Source organism: Pteropus vampyrus, unplaced genomic scaffold (assembly GCF_000151845.1).
Source record: "Pteropus vampyrus isolate Shadow unplaced genomic scaffold, Pvam_2.0 Scaffold43, whole genome shotgun sequence".
Classification (NCBI taxonomy): Eukaryota; Metazoa; Chordata; class Mammalia; order Chiroptera; family Pteropodidae; genus Pteropus; species Pteropus vampyrus.
This window is the reverse complement of record NW_011888824.1, coordinates 1,360,944-1,383,333: the sequence shown is the minus strand read 5'-3', so window position 1 is coordinate 1,383,333 and position 22,390 is coordinate 1,360,944. Positions and strand designations below refer to the sequence as shown.

Here is a 22,390-nt window from a genome sequence, read left to right as displayed (position 1 = left end):
CAGGGTGCACCCAGAAATGGTGAGCTCTAGGCAGAAGTGGTCCCAACCCCTACAAAGATACTCACGCCCCTGAGTACAAACCCAAAGCCAAAATTTGGAGATCCGTAAAGACTTCGACAATGAGGATATCAACAGAAATCATGCTGCACTGGAGGATAGAAATCCTTTAGTTTATCAAGCTCCATAAATTTTGATGTGACTTTGGGAGAAGTAGCTCCAATACTAATGAAGGGTAATGGGATGGGGTCCCTGGTGAGGATGTATTAAGTGAAGATTAAGAAATGGCTTTATCATGCACACTTCTGTTGGGTGGTGGTCCATACCACTTTACTTGAAAACATACAATGTCTAACACATTAATGAATTTATGAGTGAGCTCCTAACCCAATTTTCTTAATTCCTTTTGAATAAGAACAAACTTGACAGGTCTCTATTCCATACATACTTAGACAAATATTCTGCCTCTATAGTTCTGTTACCTCGCAGAGGTTTGCTATAGGTGCCAATTCAGATAGACAGAGCATGCCCCTGTCTACCGTCAGTGGAAAAAAATAACAAGCATGTAGAAAATAATTGGGAAATAAATGCAGTACATGAGTTTTTGAATGTTTAGGATTAATGGGGATTGCCTTTATTGCAACTAAGAACGTCCTACATCACACTCAAAATCACTGATTGCCTTTACCAAAAGAAAAAATTTGCCCCCAAATATATTAGATAACCTTTTGAAAAATGTGTATTTCTTCTCCCCTGTCACCTCCTAATAAGATTAAGAAATAAGATCATGCATTCAAAGAACCTAGCACAATGCCTAGCACAAGATATGAGCTCAGTAAATTGTCTTGTCATTGCTTTTATAAGACAGAACTACTCATTTGAACTTCTGGTGTCTTAAGGATGAAATCAGTACAGATAAAAACCCATTCCATCCCATACTAACCCTTGCCCTCAGGTCATTATTGGAACTGGTTAAGAGCCCACTTTCTAGGCAGTAGGTTATCAGGAAGCACAAAAGCCTGGACACAGAGAAAAGAAGCAAAAAAGAAATGCATTTTCTCAACTCCATGGAAACTAGAGACTTATATAAATTTCATTATACAATTTTCCATTGCTACAGACTCATATGCTATTTTCAGCTTTATTTTGCTTTTGCTCTAAAAAAAAAAAAAAAGCCATCTCGCAGCTGCCAAAATATGAATTGGGACACCCGTCCACCTGTCACCTTCACCAGAGCTCATGCACCGTAGTGAATCTGTCACCATTCTCCAGACTAGCAATCCATCTCTAGAGCTTATGATTCAGGCTGCTGTGGGAGGTCAATGTGAGGATGACCCTTCCCCATGGATCCAATTTCAATGATGGCACTAAAAATGGAAAACCATCATTCACATATCATTGACTCTTCAGGAGAGGGTGAGAGTGTGGCAGTGGTTTTAAGGAAGGTGAGTGGGAGCAATCATGAGGGTACCGGGTTAAACAGAAGAAGGAACTGATGATGTTGAAGATGGGGAAACAATAGAAAAAGAGGTTTATAAAAAGGGGGCCCAGACCAAAGAATACTACCACCTACTTTTTCATTTCTCTTGAACTATCTGGTAATGCCCCATCCCAGACTAGAGGGCTCTCCCTGTTCCACACTCACCTGGCACATCCTTCCATATACGCTCACCTTAAACTTGAGTTTTGTATCAATCATCTCCAAAAACATTCACAAGAGCCATAGATTTACTCTCTGAAGCTGTCCCCAGATAAACTTATGTATCACACATTAATAAATCTTTCCAGAGTATATAATACTACAAACTTGCAAACTGATTTGAAATTTCGATTTTAAAAAATCTTTACAAAGATACATTAGTAGTTTATTTCTATTCTTTTCCTGTAAAGCATAAGGAAACTATTCATCTTTGTGTTGAGCTGCTAGTGTCCAAGCAAAAACCAAATGCCTGCCTGTATTTTATTTTGGCTGCTGAATTAAATTGCTGAGATAGTGAAAAGCAATAAGCTGCTCATAAGAAATCAATATATTATGCTATTCACTACTTTAACTGTGAAGGACAACCTAATCTATACTTGAGATGACAGGTCTGACTTCTAAATTATTTTCCTTCCTTTATTAGAAAGGAAAAGCTTTTGTGACACTGGAAAAAAGTAGAAAGCAAACAATGCAGGAAACTATAAGTCTGAGAAGTTGATATTGGTGCAAAGTTGGGTTCTCAATTATTCTTTATCTACAGAGCTAAAATAGCCAAATGAAATACATGGTAAACATTTATTCTGAAAACCTTTGAGTCAGATTTCAGTTAGGCTCTGGGGAAGGGGGAGCAAAGACTAAATTAACTATAGGACTAATGAAATGTTTATTTGGCAACTAAGAGCAAACACAGTTAATTTTTAACAAAACTATCTTCTTTAAAGGATCTTTCTTTATAGGGTGATGAAAGTAGAAAGTCTCTTAAAAAGATGTTTAATGATAACTAAATTTAGCTATATTTTACCACTACAGCCTCCCAAATGTAATGTGGTAGATTGCACTAATGGCCCCAATTCCTCATTCCCACATATAGCTATGTCCTTTGCCATGAGACTGCAATTCTGCAATGACATGTATTTCCCAGCCCCCTTGATGCCAAGTTCAGCCATGTGACTTGCCAATAAGTACGCCAAAGGTCTTATGTGTTTTCATTTGCTCTCTTGAGCTTCTGTCATCATTAAAAAAGGGACGGTGTAGGCTAGCCTATCTCCTCAGTAGGAGGATAAAGGACACGTGAAGCAGAGCTTCTCCAGATAAGATGCTCTAGCGCAACCATCTTAGAACAGAGCCATCAGCCAACCCACAGACACATGAACTGGCCCAGCCAAGATCAGATAACCCCAGCAACTCACAAGCACGTAAGTTGCTACACTATGATTATTATTATAAGCCACTGTGTTTTAAGGTGGTTGGTTATATAAGATAACAATGCCATATATCAATAATGTTACTCCCTCTCACAGTTTCTTCTTGAAAAGTGAAGAGTTTCACATACACAGAGGATTTCCTGATCAATGCAAGTGTAATTTTCATGATCAGCCACTTTGTAAGTATAAACATAGGACACTTTCTTCAAGAATTAACATTATTATAGTAAATCTAGCAAGTTTCTGGATTAGTTCAATACAGAAAACATTGACCGAGCCACCCAAATAATTATGTGTTATGTCTTGGGAACACAGGCTTGATGAACAGCTCTACACTATACTCACAGTTTATCAAGGGCCTGGCAATGCCAAGACAAAGAGCCAGGGTGCCTGCCAAGTCCCCATCATCTCCCTTCTCATACCCATGTAAGTTTGTGAAGAGTCTTCCAGCGAAAATCCACAAACTATGTGCTCGGTAACAGTTTTGTTTACAAAATCTAGATGTGTTTAGTTCTGATTTCTAATACTGGCAATGCCCTCTATGTTTGTTTGTAGACCATCCACATTAAAGAAACTTAAATTTTTACAAAGGGCTCCAAAGATTCTAATACTACTCAATATTTGAAGATTTTAGACAGATAAGAAGATGAAATCGAAAATAGGGAACCCTTAAATCCTAGAACTCAGGAAAAAATCAATATAGTTTTAAATCAAAGGTGCTAAGATTGGATTCTTTTTTTTCAACTAACAATAAATTTTGACCAAGTCTCTACTCTTTCCATAGCTTTTGGAGTTTTTCTTCCTAATTTTCCCTAGATGCCATAAGCTCAATACGTAAGAAGAGAGGAACTAACTTCCCTTGGAGGCTGTGGAATAATTTGGGTGAACAAATATGAAAAGAGATCAACATTTCAAATTCTTCTCAGCTAATTTTCTAAACACAGTGTGTAAATATGCTTTTTATAATCAAAATTCATAGTAATTTCATCAATATGAAGAAATCACAATCTTAGTCATTTCTTAATGTTAATCTTCCATCATAAGTCAGCCTTGTACATTTTTTTCTATTAAGATATTATTTATCCAGTTAAATCTACACAAATCCAAAAGATTTTCTGAGAATTGTCTGTTTTTTTTTTTTTTAATATTACCTAGTCTCTGTAAGACAAAAGCTATGGATAATTATTTTGATAGGGAAATGTAAATAAAATAAATAAAATGTAAGTAAAAAGATAATAAGAGATTCAACGTACTTAACATGTTTAAACTTGCTTAATTCTCACAACTTCATAAGATAGGTGCTATTATTATCTTCGCTTTGTAGAAAAGAAGATGGGCGCAGAATGGTTTAGTAAATTGCCCGAGATTACAGAGTTAGTAATTGGTAGAACCACAATTTAAAAGCAGAAAATTTTTTTCCAGAATCTTTGCTTAGAGTAATAGGCTAGACTCTGCCCCACAAAAAACAAAAGGCTTCCTGACCCCTTCTTTTCTATGTATCCTTTGTACGTATTCAGACTGATTCACTTAACATCAAAATTGGGAGGGAAGTGCCTTTTATGTGCAAAGCACTGTGCTATGCCCTGGAAACACTCCAGAAACGAGACAGAGTAGTATTTGCCTTCCTTGGGTTTATAATCTAGTGAAAAAAGTAACTAAATAAACAAGTAGTTAAAATATAAAGAATATGGTCTAGTCTAGGGGTTAGAAAAGACCTCCCAGAGGAAATAGCATTTCAATTGAGATCTGAAAAAGGAACAGGCGTTAGCTTAAGACTGGAGGAAACATCATAAAAAAAAAAAAAAGGCCGGCAAAAAGAGAGACCCAGAGCAGTTAAGTATGCTGGGTATACCTGACCTACATAGAGACAGAAGAAAAGGGCAAGAGATGAGCTGAAAGGGGTGGAATTTATATTGAGGATAACAGAAAATCATGAAAGAGTTTAAGGAAGGGAGTCACATGATTAGATTTACACTTTAAAATATAATAATGAGAGACATATTGGGGGCAGGGTAATCTATGTGCCTATAATTACCAGCTCAGAAGAGTTCCCATTATCTTCCTCTTCATACTCACGTAGACCTGTGGAGAGTCTTGCAGCAAAGGCCCTCAAACTCCATACTCAGCTGACAGTTTTGTCTGCTCTGGCTCCTCACATCCTAAAAAATTCCTCCCTTGAGGCTCCCTCCAGGTTCCATCCCATTTCCCTGCTCTCTTTCACTCTTCATTCTACTCCAGTGGGTTTCGACCCTTTGCTCCTCTAAAACCATTCTTTCCAAGGTCACTGAGAGTCTCAGTGCCACCAAATCCAAGAGTCACTTGTCCCAGGTCATCTGACCAAATTTCTCAGCAGGATCCACACTTGAGACAACACTCTCCTCTAAAGCACTTCATTGTCTTGGCTTCTGTCACTGTTCAAGCTGTACATTTCTACTCTTACTTCCCCCAGCTTCTCTTTCGAAGCATCCTCTGCCGGCTCCTCTTCTTTGCTAGATTCAAACTCTAATTGTTGGCATGCCCCAGATACTCTATAGGCTCCTTTTCTCATCTCCATCCACACTCTCTTCCATGCTTATCTCATTGCACACCGACTGCTTTAAATACCACCTAACCACAGGTGACTCCCAAGTGACATCCGCAGCCCTGACATCTCCTGAATTTTTCATTCATACTTTAGTACAAGATTGCTGAACTCATCAATGAGAGCGGGAATAAAGGAGCGGGAATCTATAGTGTTGCATTTTGTATCTGTAAGTTTCATAGAGAAGCATTAATTAATTTCACAAGTCCTCTGGCCACATGCAGATTAACAGGGAGATAAAGACTTTCAGAAAAAAATCACAAATATCACCCAGGGAAAAGTCCACTGTACTAAAACAAAGCAGATATATAATTCTGTATGTTATTTTAACTTTTAAAATTTTATCACAAACCATAATTACGCTTATCGGAAGATACAAGGCAGATAAACTGACTAGTTATGAATGGGTTGATTTTTCTTTATCATTTGCTTTTTGGTTCTAATGAATGTTTTAAATATTTGTTCATAATTCATCCTTCCTTAAAATAAAAATAAACATATTTTAAGACATAACAAAAACTTTAGATTTCATGACTCTGATTTCCCGGAAGTCTTGTGAAGCCTTAGTTTCGAGTCTATGGACAGTGTCATGTCGTAAAAGCCACCAATTAACCATCACCTTCCCTGCCAAATTTCCTTACGAAATTCACTCTCTGCTTTAGGTTGTATAATGTTATATGTTAGAAATTTTAGTTTTTAATAACTTTGCTTTGTAATTGTGATTTTCTTCCATCTTTACACTTACTATGATGATTCAATAATATCTCTTTTCCTATCTCCCTTTTTAATAGCTGTGCTGTTATTGTCTCCTTTCTTCCTGTGGCCTTGGATTATAGGTCAGAGAAAGAGACTGGAGTAAGAAAGACAGACCTAATTTCTAATATTGGCTGTGTTACAAACCAGCCATGTAAGCTCAGTGTATAGAATTATGAATTTTTTTTTAAATGAACAAACTGAAATCTGTGAGGTTAAATAACCTGCCCAATGAAAAAAACACTAAATGAACAACATAAATTGCAGACATTGTTATTTTCATCTTCATTCTATAAATCAATTCATTTCCATACTTCTTAAGAAATGAAATCTGCTCGATTTCTCAATGCAGGCAAGACCTCATTCTCCAGGTTTAACAAATGAGGGAATTTTAAACTTTTTTCTTACTAGACCTAGCAACGAAAACCTCCTCCCCTGAGATCTCCTCCAATGTAGCTATGGAGATTAGCCCTTAGGTTCAAGGAGGCCCGCACACTTAATGAAAAATCCCATTTTTTTCTGTAGGTCATCCAAGCTAATAAAATCGTCAGACATTGCATTTTCTTTGAACACTGCTTAAGACTAAAGTCACTGAGCTGTCTGGCACATCATCAAATATGTGTGTTAAACAGTGCTACGCTACGGACATACCTTCAACTTCTAGTGTAAGATGTCCTCTGCTTTTTGCTTCTAGTATGGTTCTCCAAATAAGCAGCCTCTATTCTCTCCAGTGCTGATCTCATGTCACCAGTTTTCTGAAAGAAAATGGATGCTGTGGCTTTGAGAGGTGGGTAGAGACTAACAGTACAATGCTTGGTGTGAATGAGGTAAGACTACCTCCAAACAAATTCTTCCCCCTTTCTTCCCTTGTCCTCACTCATTTTTCCCTTCCAGAGCAAAGTTCTCCCCATCTCCTGGAGCCCAGTCAGGGTTATGCTGCCTCTGGCATCCCTTTGACCCTCCTGCCTATTATATCAAGTTACCACTGTTTCTATACTCCCCACCATTGAAAACTCCTAATTACATTCCCCAAAGCTCAGTTAGATGGTAAGAGGAAAACAATTTAATTATATTAACCCACACCATTCATTCATTGAGTCATTCAGTCAACTTGTATTTCTTATGATGTCTCATGATTGAGATATCCACTTGTATTTCTTGCATTTATGTCAGATATCGAATGGTACAATGGCATAGAATATGAGTGTAAGTGATATTTGATATTTACAAACTAAGTGATATAGAGTTACCCAACTCCCTCAAATTTTGTCAACCCAAATAATTTTCAGTTGGTAAAATGCTAAACTGTGGTTGTGTAGAGGCAATGGGAAGAGGAAGGGAAAAGCTGATAGCCGAAAAAGAGAAATTTACCTAAATCCTACCTTTTAGGCTACTATACTTATACCTCTAAAGACCCAGGGAGAAGAGAGGGGAAAATAAAGTATTTATAAAGCAATTTCCTGTCCTAACAGAAGGATTAGAGTTTCATTAAATTCCCTTTAAACCACTATGCACTTTGTTACTATAACTGAGGAGACAGCCATAGAGTCAACGATATGGAGTAAGGTGGCCTAGACAGGTGGTTTAGAGGAAATAAATTCTCTTATAGTAGGAACTGGATAATTCTCATCTTTGTCCCAACAAAGCCTACCACATTGCATTGTGTAAAACTGATCACTGATGAATTGGTTCTCTACTGGAGGAACTAGTTAGGCATCAGCTATAGAATAATCCTTTTGACACCCATAGTGCAGAGTACAGTAGGCCCAAGTGGGCCTCAATGGAAGGAGACAACTATTATTACCACTCTGTCTAATGGGCTGTTAGGTCTGCCTTGTGTCAGCTACCAACAGCCTGGAGCAGAAGCATAACTCCTAATCAAAAAGCAAATAGATCATGGCACCTGAGACTCTTGATTATGGCCCCAGAGCAAGTTCAGCATCTCCCCAGGTTCCCTTACAATTTATTCAGCTGCCCTCACATAAATCCACGTTGGTCCTGTAAGAGAATGATAGTTATAGTCCTTTCTGCAAACAGATTTTCACTGAAGTGGAAATTACTTGCAGCTCAGTCATGACTATGAACATGATACATTTTATTATAAGTTATATTTGATTACAACACTGAACCCCTTTTATATTTCCTCAGTCTCATAATGTATTGGTTACCCATCACTATTTTTTTTTAATTTCAAGGCAATATTGATTTAAGCCCAATTAAGAATGACCTATCTCCTTTTTTAGAGAATAATCTATAGAGCAGCAGTAATGACATTTCAAGGGTAGAAACTGTCATAAAAGAAGTGCTTTTTCAAAGACAAAATTGAAAAAAAATGTGTTGTTTAAGGACAAAGGATGTTGTGTTATCTAAATGTTTGTATCAGCACTTGACACCATCCATCAATGAACAAGCATAACTAAAAATTTGAACAAAGAGACTAAGAAAATGCAATTGTGATGAGGCCAAATATAGCTACTCTTGTATTTTTAGACAATACCATTTTAGATCACATTTGTGTGTATCTTCATTTACTCATGAGCTGCCAGATTCTATTAAAATAGCAATTAACTGGGAAAGAATTTTTGTATCATATTAAGCAAAATAAGGTATTGACCTTTTTGTGCCTTTTTATAATGAATGACCTTATACCTTTAAATAGAAAATGTCTTAAAAACATCTCTTTAGTCAAAGTAAAAGGTTCACATGTTATTTTGGTAATGCTGGAGATAAAATGCATTCCTAAATATTCTAATTGTGGATTTTGCGTCTGAACTTTTGATCAGGTGGTTTCACCTGAGTGAGACTGTCAAATTCAAGAGGCATAGCTATGGGGGCTGGAGTGGGGCTTGAGCAATTTCTGACACTTCAATAGCCTTAAGAGTAATGGAGATACCCAAGTGATTGCAAAGGAGCCCCAAATCATCAGGGCCTGGTTATGAGGTTTCCAGCTCCTTTTTCCTTTGCAGCATCTTGATGAATGCAAACATTCTGAACTTCAGAATCTGAACTCTGAATTCGCCATCTAAAATAAGTGAAATGGGAAGATGATTTTTCAAATGATTTATTGTAAAATTCAGGAAAATTCAAGCATCTGCTTTGAAGTAAGTTTTCCTTCTAAAGTATACTAGCTTTCCAATTTAATAGTGTGCCTTTGTTAAGTGGATTAAAAATCTATAATTTACAATATAATATTAAGATTTTGTAATCGAGAGATTAGACTAAGGTTTTAAAATCTATTACTGCTAGAAATAAATAAAATCTTATAACTATTTTAAAGACCCTCCCCTCCCTTCAAAACCAGTATTAACTATTACAATTCAAAATAGCTTAAGAGGAAATTTTGCTTGAGATAGTTGAACCAACTATAGAAATAAGGCCAGATAAACTACATCTACGTACAAACTGTAATAATCAATTGGCAAACAGCTATTGAGTATCTATGAACCAAATTATGTGTTTGGTTCTATGAAGCTGTTCAATACTAAATGCAGTTCAAAACTGAATAAGCCCTCCAGGGGCTATGATTTCTATATGGATGATTAGAGAATCAACTTAGAAGCTAAATTCAGAAAACAGAGAAGCTGTATAATGTTTATTTAGTTTCATCAGGCCTGGATATCTTACTCAACAAATAAGGGTTATAATGCCTACTCTATGAAATCATTGAGAGAATTATGTCAGATGGATGCCTATAAAACATCTATGGCATTATTTGGCACTTAATTGACACTCATTAAATGACAGTAGTGGCTGATGTCTGATCTCACTATCCTTGCTGCTGATGTTGTAATGAAGAGACTGCATTGAAGAGAGAGATAAAGGAACTTATGTTTTATACATGATCGGATTTGAAGGACAGATTATGTGTGAATTCTAAAAAAAATAGGGACACTGGTGTGTTCTAAGGTCCTTTTTGAAAAGAGAGTGGGGGGCAGGAAGAGGCAAGAAATGCCTACTGTAACTTCCTTCTAGGCCTGCCCTAAGGAGAGACCACACTTCCAGGACTGGGGGAGATTAATCCCAGATTCAGGATCAGGAGGGAATTGCCTACGGAATCTCTCTTCGCAATGACATGTTTCTGCTGGTTATCTCAGGAATTGAAAGGCCTGAAAGAAAAAGACATTTTTTATCTAACTAACGCCTCTCTGAATCTGACTTTTCCACATTCTCTGAGAGTTAAACCTAAAACACAATAGAGTGGGAGTAGGTGGGGGAGCAACTGGGCCTCTATTTTACCCAGTCTCTATCTCATTTGCCATTTCTCCTCTCTCTGTACTCCAATTCCCACACTTTTGAACTCAAATCTGACATCTTCATCCCAGTACCAACTCTCAGATGTCCCAGAAAGGAGAAAATTGGGGGTATGGGTTGTCAATTATACAGGGAAAAAAATAAAACTTTTCCTCTACCTTCTTAGGTTGATTACCTGGGGCCCTGCAAATTAGACTGACAAAAAATGGATTGTCAGAAGAAAAGGCATACAAATTTTATTTGATGTTAATTTTTACATGCTTTAGAGGCTAAACCTGGAAAAGAACCGAAGACCCAAAGCAGCGAATAGGCCTGAGAGCCTATATATAATTTTTAACAACAAGTAATAAATTTAGGAGATGTGACAAAACAAAGGAACAGGATTTTTAGGCTTCTAGGGGCTTCAAACTGTGAATGAAAGAAATTAAAGGAAGATGAGGGCCATGTTAAGAAAGTTTGTGGGTGCAGGTCCATCTTGGTGCCAACTTCCCCTCTTCTTTATGAACGCAAAACTTTCCATAAAAAAGGGGGTTATGGAAGTTCTTATTTCTCAGGAGTTTTTGCTTTTAGTCAGATGAGGACAGCTGCAAGAAGGCTTCTTTCTGCAACTGTTAAATCTCAAATGTCTTCAGCTCAAAATAATTCTTATGCCAAAATGGTATATTTTGGGGTGAAATATTTTGATGTCCTTCAGTTACAATAACATAAATACAGGACTGAGCATTAAAACTTTCAATCTTAACTTGCCCTACTCATATGCCATATCACATATGCAAAGAATAGCAAGATGGTCACGAAGGTAATATTTTTACTGCCAAGTGATTATTTTAAGGTCTCTGGAATATAGCTTTAGAGTGAACTTCTACATGACACCTCTACTAATAAAATCTGAACTAAAGACTACACATAAAATATTCTGGACTGACTCTGTTACAGTTCCAAGCCCTTTGGTTGTATGTGCATATAACCACAAGCATATGGCATAAGTTGTGCTGAAATTTTAGAAGAGTGTAAAATGTTAATTTTATTTTATTTGTCAAAGTAATGATCCCATTTCTATTTTTTTCATGATCTTTAATGAAATTATTATTTCAAATTTATTTCTTTAACAATATTCCCAATGAAAAAATAGAAATCATCATTTTAGACATGAAACATAAACTTAGGGAATTATCTCCAATGCTTAACTTCTAGAAAAAGCAGAAATTAATATTTCTTGTGATACAAAAGACCACATATAAGTTCTCAGTAATTTTCAGTTGAAGTGATAGTGCTGCATTTTCAAAACTAAATGCCTCTTGCTTTTTAAAATGCTTATTGTAAGTTTTATTTCAAGGTTACTGCATGTTAAGGGTTACATATATGTCTTTCTGTGTTCCAATACTGCCAACGTTTCTCTAGTATCCCATTACTTGAACACATTGGGCTAAGCTCAAACTGCAAGTTACTATGACAACAGAGATAATTGTGGCTGCTTGTACCAGTATGCTCCTCCATAAATCACACTTTTAAGGGTAATTTTTCTAACAATGTATTGTTCAAATTGCTTCAAAGTTACAGCGCTTATGTTTTAGATTACAAACATCAGATTACAGAGAAAAACAAATTTAGTAACTCTAGACTAGGGTTATAATAATGCTAATTGTGGACAGATGCAGTTTTAATGGGTAGCGTTCTTTACACTCCACACACACTGCTGTTGGTTCTGGGCAGGGTAATGCAGGCATCTCACTTAAACCAAGTTTATAGAATGATAAAAACGTCCACATCATTTTTTCCTTCCATTTTAACTTATTTTCATACTGCGATTTTTCAATATGTTGTCATAAAAATGGCCTCTTCAATAGAACTGAAATGGAAATGACTTCTTTTCTACTATTAATTATTTCATCCATTAAAATTATATAGTACTTCAATTGTTACATGTGGTTTCAATTTGCTTTATATAGGTATGTAACTGGGTGGTCTCTCATGAAATTGCAATCAGGAAGAGCTACAGTCATCTGCTAGTTCAACTGGGGCTAAAAGATCTTCCAAATCTCACTCGCACCATTGTTGACAGGCCTCAGTTCCTAACAGCTTGTCGGTCAGAGGCTTCCCTCAGTTCCACCTCAGTGGGCTGCTCCACAGGACAGCTCATAACATGGAAGCCAGCTTCCCCCAGAGCAAGCGACCCAAAGAGGAAGGGAAGAGGAGGGGAGGGGAAGAGGACGGGAGTGGGAGATGGAGAAGAACCCAAGACAGAAGTCTCAGTCTTTTTATGACCTGACTTTGGAAAGGACATTTCAACACTTCTGCCATATTCTATATATTAGATGCCAGTCACTAAAGCCAGCCCATACTCAAGGCATGGGGGTGGGAGGGGGGGGTGGATTAACTTCTACCTTTTGAGAGTAGGAGTATCAATGAATTTGTGGACATATTTCTGAAACCACCACAGCAGAGCTATATAAAATGTTAACTAGTATTACAGTTCTGATGTTTTTATCAAATCTACCATGGATATATAATACTTGAAGACATTAATTTCATTTTGTTGTTCTCTTATATCTTCCCTTTTCTCTTTCCGCCATTCATTCCACCAGTTAGCTGGTTGACCACTCATTGCCTCTAGAAACTTACGTGATTTAAACAAAGCGGAACTGGCCTACAAGTATTCCTCATTTTTCCTTTGCAGAAACCTTATCCCTTAAAATACTGAAATGTCCATAGACACTAAACAGAGGAGAGTTATCTGTGGGTACCAACAAAATATTTAGGGGGAGAATACAAGAGGTAAAAAAAAAAAAAAAGAAAAGGAAGGCTCTGGGGAGGTCTGAGAAACACTGGAACTTGCATCAAGCTCTCTGACCCACCTTGAAGGGCAAGAGATGTCAGAGAGAGGTGTGGCTGTGTTTACCTGTAAGATGGGTTGCCTCACAAAAGATTCTCAGAGCACTGGTGTGGCAGAGGAAGCTGAGAGAGCCTCTAGATTCAAAGAGCCAAGTAGACAAAGATAGTGACATGTATGAAAAATGACCAAGAATACTCCTTTTCCTATGACTGCCACCCCATTGTCCCTATGCAGTAGTCCTACATAATCTGCGATCCCCAGTGGATGCCCAAAACTGGGGACAGTACCAAACCCTACATATATTATGTTTTTCCTATACATAATACCTACGATAAAGTTTAATTTATAACTTAGACTCAGTAAGATATTAACTACAATATTAAATAGAACAATTATAATAATATACTGTAATAAAATTTATGTGAATGTTGTCTCTCTCTCAAATACCTTATTCTGTACTCACCCTTCTTCCTGTGCTGATGTGAGATGATACGATGCCTTCATGATGAATAAAGTGAGGTAAAAAGCACAGGCATTGTGATGTAGCATGAGGCTACTACTGACCTTCTGACCATAAGTAACAGGCATTTTACGGCTTCTCCAAACTGTCAGCATCACTGTTCCTGCATTTTGGGGCCATTATTAAGTTTAATAAGTATTACTTGAACACAAGCTCTGCGACACCATCACAGTTGATCTGACAACCAAGATGGCGGCTACTACATGACTAACAGGCAGGAGTGTCTACAGCTGTGAAGACAATGCACAAGGGGGTGATTCACATCCTGGGTGAGACATCACGAGACCTTATCACACTTCTCAGGACGATGGGAAATTTAAAACGTATGAATTGTTTATTTCTGGAATTTCCCGCTTAACATTTTTGAACCATGGTTGACCACTGGTAACTTTACCTGCAGAAAGCAAAACTGAAAGTAAGGAGGAACTACTATATAAAAATATACAATTTAGTCCAGGGAAATTGAGGCCTAGAGTCAAAAATTGAGTTGTAGAAAAATTTTAAATGCTACTTTCTTCACACTTGAGTTGTGACTGAGACCCAATAGCTACACACTCCTATAGTACTGAGTCCTGGTCAGCTCTGGTGACAGGACTCTCATGTGAATGATCTCAGCTGAACTTCACTGAAGCCCCTCACAGATGAAGCAGCAGGCTTAACCAGATTGCAAGACTTGCCCAAACTCATACAGCTGGTAAGAGGCAGGACCAGGATTCAAACCTGACTTCAACTCCAAGAACTAGAACTAGGAGCATAATGCTTCTTAAATATGCAGCTCTCATCCGTGAGAACTTCTGAAGGCCAAAGCAAATGTCCAATAAAAGTGACCTTGCACAAACATGGAGAGAAACTAGATGGTACTTCTTAGCTGACAATTCGTTAAAATGATACAGTATCTACAATTTTGTATCCTGATTAACATAGCATATGTTTTCTCCTTTCTTTAAGAACTCTTCATCTACGGCCATGCCACCCTGAACAAGCCCAATCCCATCTGATCTCAGAAGCTAAGCAGGGTTGAGCCTGGTTAGTACTTGGATGGGAGACCACCTAGGAAGACCAGGTGCTGTAGGCATAAAAAATTAAAAAATAAGGGATTGTAAGCTGACAAGGTCCTTGCAATCTGTGAGGTCAACCAAGGCTTGCCTTGCCTAAAAAAACAAAAAAACAAAAAACAAACAAACAAATAAACCTCTTCAGATATATGTTAGCAAATCAAGGTTAATGAGGTTCGAAACAAACAAAATAATTTCTTGACTTAGCCAGAAAATAAAATGAATTTGAATACTTTGATTCCCAGGAACATTTTTATATGTAGCCAATTGCATTCAGTTCTGTTTAGCTCAACAAATATTTATTGAATGCCTGATAGATGAGAGATAACAAGAGTTTATAAGATGCTGCCCCTGACTTCAACAAGGAACTGAAATTTTAGTTGAAAAGGAAAATTTTAATACACCAGTTAAATAATAATGCAAAGCACTGCATAATGAAGAATCCAGAGGAGTTGTGCAGACCATAATGGTCTTAAGAGTTCAGGGGTAAAAAGACCCGGTGAGGTTTGAGTGGAGGGCAAATGGGATGGCCGTCATCTTACAAATGTAGAACTGTAGACACAATTACAAACCAGCTTCTCAGGCTACATGTCTATCTGGGACCATTCGGCAAATCTATTATTCCCCGGTTCCTTGAAGAAGTACACAGGTGATAGAGTCACAAGAATCAGCACAGCTCTTTAGTATGTGACTGCAGACATGGTGGCAGTGGCAGATTATCATCTAATTTCTTCTTGTTTAAATTCCTTCCATTAATTGGCACATACAAATTATACATGAAAAACTGGATTGTGATGAACAAACAGTTAAACCATGCATTCATGTTGAAAATACACAGAAAGATACACAACTGTTACAGATTCCATCAGGTCAGTTTTCCTTAACAAGTAGTTTAAACATATAGTCTATTCTGAGCTCAGAATGATTTCAAGTCTACCTTAAAATTATGAAAAAGGTATTTTAATGTGTTTAAACTAGCTGAAAAGAAATATTAAAAAAATTTTTTGAAAGCAAAGATCAGTGTAGAAGCTTTAAACTGAAAGATGAATTTTTTCAGGACAAGAACTGAACAAACATTATATTTGATTAACTATGATAGTTACTGTCACATCAATTAAACTAAAACCACATCATATATAATATGAGTATCAATAGAAGCAGAAATAATATGCACTTCACATGTTATCATTTTTCTTCAGCCTTCTCAGCTTCCCGGAATTGTTGGAGTCAAATATTGGGTCTAGGACACGACCCGAGCTACTGGCAGTGTTGATAATCCTTGTGCAATATCCACAAGATTTTCCCCGCTTCACATCCTTTACGAATTCTAATTTCTATGATGTTAAAAGTATTTTACACTGTGACCTTTAGCATCAAGTCTTGGCCTTAGCAAATGAAAAATTATGCCATTTCATAATGTCTAAAAATGCAACATGAACATAATAGTAATGAATCTTGTTTCAAATCATTGAGTAATTATTATGAATTTCTTTTATACAGTCTTATCACCCAAAAGTCACAGCACAAGAATAATAAGATCACCCAGAGACTCAGTAGCCAAAGAGACAACTATAAACTGGATTTTACTTACGGTGTTCATCTATTTCTAATATTGTAAATGTTCAGTTTTTTTGTTTTTGTTTTTGTTTTTTTTTATGTTAGAAGGACTATTGGAGAGACATCTGAATGGCTAAGAAAAGAGATTCAGTACTTGGTTAAGCCATTAGCTCTGAAATGAGCAACACCCCCATTACATCCAGAGTGCCGCCCCTACCTTTACTTCTACATCCATTCGGAAGCTGCAACTCCTTGATGCACTAATGCAGAAAGGAGGGCAACAAACTATTTATTATAGAAAATACTATTCTTATAAAACTCAAAGTTACAGCATGGCTTTAGAGAACATAGATTCACCCATACCATAAAATATTTATTGTGTTTTATTTCTATTTTACACTTAGAATTTTATAGACTGTAAGACACTCTACAGAATAAGCCACCTGGTGCCCAGAGATATAAAAAAAGGCAGAAGCAGAGAGGTGACATATTAGGACTGTTTTGTCATGCTGCATGTGTCATAAGAAAGCAAGGACTGCTTTAATTACTAGTCATTTGAATTTCTGATAGATATTATGGCAAAATTTAAATCTTGTTAATTTACTTTGGCAGCTTGACAACGAGCTCATTTACAATCCTTTGAGGGAATTGCAAATTTCTCATGCTTCAATTTGAGGTGAGGTGGCATTAGTCATACAAAAGCATGTGGTGGAATTCAGGGCTAAACCTTAGTCAGAACATATTTTTAACCCATCGGAAACCTAAGTCATGATTTTTAATGTTTGGATGAAATAGTACAGGGAAAAATATTGGTTATGAGCATATAAAAATTCAAACATGGTCCAACACTGATATTTATAACTTTTTTAATCTAAAATTTTATCATTGAAATATTTTTATAAAACTATAAAATAAATGCTCTTATCTTGACTCCTCCAAAATCTTCCAAAATTCCTTTAACTAATATTTTGAGCAGTATATTTTAAAAAAAAAGAAAAAAACTTAGCTTTTTCAATCTTAGAAGATAAACATTATAAACACAGGAAATTTCCCTTCCTTCGTTTTGTCTCCATCCACACCCCTAGTTCAGTGCTATCAGCATGTGGATTGCTGAATGAACTCTATTTCTCAGGAGTGGGTGAGAAGTGGGGCCCAGGCCAAGTTAGAGGGAAAAAAAAGTGTGAAAAGATTCAAAGATGTATTTTGTGGATGCTTTGAGAACAATGAAGCCTTTTCATTCATAGAAGAGATTTCGAATTTCCAACTTGTTGTTTTAGAATCTTCACACAGGCTAAATATCAAAAGAGCCTTGAGTGAATATTTATAAAGCGTGGATATTAATCTCAAGGGAAAAAAATTCAAAGCAAAAGATGTTTTAGATTTTTCTTTTTTTAAAATGTAAATTTATCTTTTTTCTGGCTTTTATGTCCCTGAACGGTCCTTTGTATATCAGTACCCAATTCTTTCCTCAAAAGTCAATAAAGCAAAATTTCATAGAATGATAAAGTAGGTAGTAAATTTAGGATGATCATATTTCCACCTCAAAGTTTTGGGGAAGCATACAGAAATCAGCCCATTAAACCTAGTAAGACCAGTGGAAGAATAAGCTTGATACCTAAACACATGCTGGAACTAGATATTTACTCTCTGATGGGAATGTTTTCAACTTTATCACCACTCTCTCTGGTTTCTAGACACATCTTGATGCAGGTAAATGTCTGCATATGCTCTACATTATTCAAAATCGACAACCTGAAAATGCTGCCAGCATACAGGAAGAAATATGTATTGGTTCATTACTTCTAGTCATTTCTTCTTCTGAATCTCTGATCTCAGAGGACTTTCAGCTAACAGTAGAAGGCAAAGCTGAAGAAAGTACTGACCTTATCTTTTTAATAAGTAACTGAAAAGCAAGTGCAGATGCAATTAAATAATAAGTTTTCATTATTCAGACATTAATATTCTCACATGATTAACTTGAAATATGCAAAGTTTAAATTCAATCTGCCATCTTGGTGATTTATTATAGGTCTGAGGGTGCCTTATACTTTAAGTTTTTGATTTAACAGAAGTAGTTATCCAACTGCCACCTCATTTCTTTGATGCGGTAAACGCTCTGGCCTGAAGACTCAGCCCTGCTTCTCTCTCTTACTCCTGACATTGGCAATGTCCTTGCCATAGGCATCTTTCTTCTTCTCACTGAGCATCAGTGGCAACTGGAGATTGCACCACTGTGGAATATGAAAGAGTCAACTAGTTGCTATTTGGATGGACACTCAATTCCTCAGCAACCTAGACCCATGAAATGATTTCCCCAATACCCCATGGCAGCTGTGAATCAGGGAATGAACGCTATCTCACTAATGAGGACAGCGGCGCAGCTACCTTTGCTCTCCGATGTGGATCTGTAACAAAAACAAAACAAAACAAAACAAAACAACAGAAACAAAACAATTCTTATGAGGAGACTGCAAAAAGCCCCTGAAAAAATGTAAACAGAGTACTAATAAATTTAAGAGTTGTTATTTATTAAGCCAGGCATTGTTCTAACCCCTTTGATGGATTAAAGCGTTTTAATCCACAAAGCAATGCTGCGAAAGAGAACCTATCCTTACCTCCATTCCATATATGAGGAGAGCAGAGCACCGAAGACTTAGGTAATGTGTCCAGGCAGTTGCGGCTAATAAGATAGCTTCAGAAGTCTAGATTCGAACACAGCTCTGGCTCCAGATCCCATGCTCTGAAACACTATGTATACTACCTTTCTATGATTGGCCTTATACAAATATATATTTTTAAAATGTAAGTCATATATTGTCATTGTTTCCCAAACCCTAAACAAGGACACATGCCTAGTTAAGTGCTTTTTAAAAATTTATTTCTGAATTTACTTGAACGAAAATTAGTTTAGTTATATTTTTTAAAACCATAAAATTAAGTTTGGTTAGATGATTAATAACTCACCTTAACTTGAAAAGAATGAATTTACATGAAAAACTGGAATGTTTGGTTGCCAAAGTCACCATGAAGCCACAAATTATAAATTAAAATGTATGTCAGCAACATAGCCCTAAATTTTGTTCATAGATGACTTTCTTGCCTTTTTCTGAAAAAAAAAAAAGAAAGAAAGAAAGAAAAAGGTCAAGTGATCACTAATCCCCATTTACTAAGTTTAAAGTATCTCAATGTGTTTGTACTCTTTCCCTTGGACTCCATTAAGTTTTAGCCTCTTTGTTGTCTGTCATTTGCCTTTGGTTCAGTTACTTAATAGGTATAATCCTTAGTACATGCAGGGTTGTGGATAACTTTGAGATAAATGGTGTGAAGGGCTCAGATGATATCTGCATATAATAAACTGCAGTTACTATCAATGTTGTCATTTTCATTATTAATAATACTTCTCTCTAGAGGACTTGTTGGCTTTGTCTGCCTGATTTGTCTTCATCCTTGCATCTCCTGGTATGTGCACCTCCCACTCTCTTCCTCTGAGAGAGTCTTCCCAGCTCCATTGGGGTTTGGTGGGGTTGTCAGTCACAGTGCTCACCCATACTGGCTACGAGAGTGGGCTATGACTTGTGATGGTCTAGTTAGAGACTTACCTGGAATTACCAGATTGGAAGCAAAATTCTTCTTTTATTTTTGAATTAAAAGCTCTAAGAATGTAATCCCAGAGCTGTCTAGGGTCACGTTCATGTGATGAACCTGTAAAGGAGCCAGAGGGACTCTGAAGCCAATCCATGTGCAGCTAAGCAAAAGAAAAATGTTCTGGATTCAGCTTGACCCTTATCTTTCTGGGTCCAGTGATCACTAATGCCCCATTTATATTTAGTTTTCAGAAACTTGCAATTGAAAAACTCCTAACAAAATACTTTATTCATTCACTCATTCATTTTTTTTTCATGCATTTGTCAGATGTTTATTAGATGTCTACCACATGTTGGATTTAAATGGAAAATTATATATCCTGTCCTTGATAGTTATGAGAAACTTGACTAATTAGGTTTCAGAGGAATTTTTCTAGGTCTGTTTAAATTTTTTAAAAGTCCTAGTCTTTAGAGATGGTCTATGACTTTCTGAAGCAGGGCTTTGAGCCTTGACTCTATGCTGAAAGCTGGACACTAAGAGCTGGGTTACCATATCCCTCATTTTTAAAAAATCTGAGCCCAAAAGTAATTTATATTATTTTTTAGAATATAGAAGTACAGGGAAACACAAATAAAAAAATAAAAACTATCCACAGACAAACCACCAAGAAGTAACCTCTATTAATATATTGGTATATCTCTTTCCAGTAAGACCTCATTTCATGAGCAAATTCATGTGTCTGTACGTTGAAATTATTTTGGCCCATCGAAATATTCTATTCATTTTTTCCCCTCTTCTGTCACAACTAAATTACATGGCTGCTTAGGGTATAATAAAGATGCTTCAATTAGATAATCAGAGTAACATTTAGCTGTGCCTTCTCATTAGGGGCACAAGTTCTTCCTAACTGACAACTGTCCATGGTCAATTGGTTGTGTTCAGCAGGAGATAATTAGAAAAGCTGCCTGCAGCTGCCACTTGAGCGGTTAAGCATAAACCGGATGGCATATATGAGGAATTGTCCATCTTAGTAAATCAAAGAGGAGGCAGTGGAAATCTGGAATATCTAATTTTTGAAGCTTAACAAGAGTTTCAGCCTCCTCTCTCTACATACAAAGAACACAAACTCTTCCTTTAGTTCAAGGGTCCCCAACCCCCAGGCAGCGGACTGGTACCAGCCTGGCCTGTTAGGAACTAAGGTGCACAGCAGAAGGCAAGTAGTGACTGAGTGAGCCAGCTTCATCTGTATTTGCAGCCGCTCCTCAGTGCTAGCATCACCATCTCAGCTCCACCTTAGATCATCAGGCTCTAGAGTCTCGATAGGAGCACCAGTCCCTGGTGCCAAAAAGGTTGGGGACTGCTGCATTAGTTTGCTCATAAATGAGTTCCACCAGAAACTGATCCATTGGTTCTTGCACAGAATTTAAAGTCACCTAGTCCTGTCTTGTTGTTTTGGTAAACTCTACAACTCATTGCAGAGAAAAAAAAAAAAAATGAGTTTTCCCTCCAGCTTTGGGATGGGTGGATTCTATGAAGATCCATTCACCATTCGCTCCTCAGGAGAGACTTTTCTTCTTTAGAAGCAACAAGGGCAGATGTAACTAGCCCATTTTACTACTGGGTCAATTAGCAGACATTAGAGTGCACAGCTTCTCTTTATAAATGGCATCTTCAGTTCTCAAGTTCTCATCCCAAAGAGTATACTCTGAAAGTGAAATGGCTAAATGGATAGGCTATAAGAAATGATGAGACTTTCTTAGGATAAATGACACAAGATAAAATTTGGATCTGTAGTTAGAAAAGAAGAGCACTGGAAATGGTAAATATCTAAGTAATCTTTTTTCTTTTCTTATATTTTTTAAATATTAATTGACTGAGGAGACAGGAAATCTTAGGAGATATATGGAATTTGTAGAAAATTTCAGGAAGAAAGAAAAGGACCAAATGGAAATGTTAGAACTAAAAAACAATATTCAAAATTTTTAAATTCACTGTATGACATTAAAAGAAAAAAAGATTAGTGAATTTGAAGACATATCATAGAAGTTATCCAAACTAAAGCAGAGAAGAAGAAAATATTTATTTAAATAAACAGAACCTGATCTGCCTGTGAAAGAATATCAAGCAGTCTAACACACATGTAATTCGGAGTCTCAAAAGGAAAAGAGAGAAAGAATCAGGAAGAATATTATATTTGAAGAAATAAGGACCAAAATTTTCCTAAAATCAATCAGAATCAGTAATGCACAGATCCAGGAAGTTCAGTGAACCCGAAGCAGAATAAAAACAAACAAAACCACACCTGGTAACATCATAAAAACTTTTAAAAACAAGATGAAGAAAAAAAAAATCTT

General features: G+C 36.7%; 1 pseudogene; it reads left to right on the top strand.

Annotated features, from left to right (window-relative positions):
• Positions 1 to 14,795: 14,795 nt before the first annotated feature.
• On the top strand, positions 14,796 to 14,914 carry LOC111738788 (annotated as a pseudogene).
• The last annotated feature ends 7,476 nt before the right edge of the window (positions 14,915 to 22,390 follow it).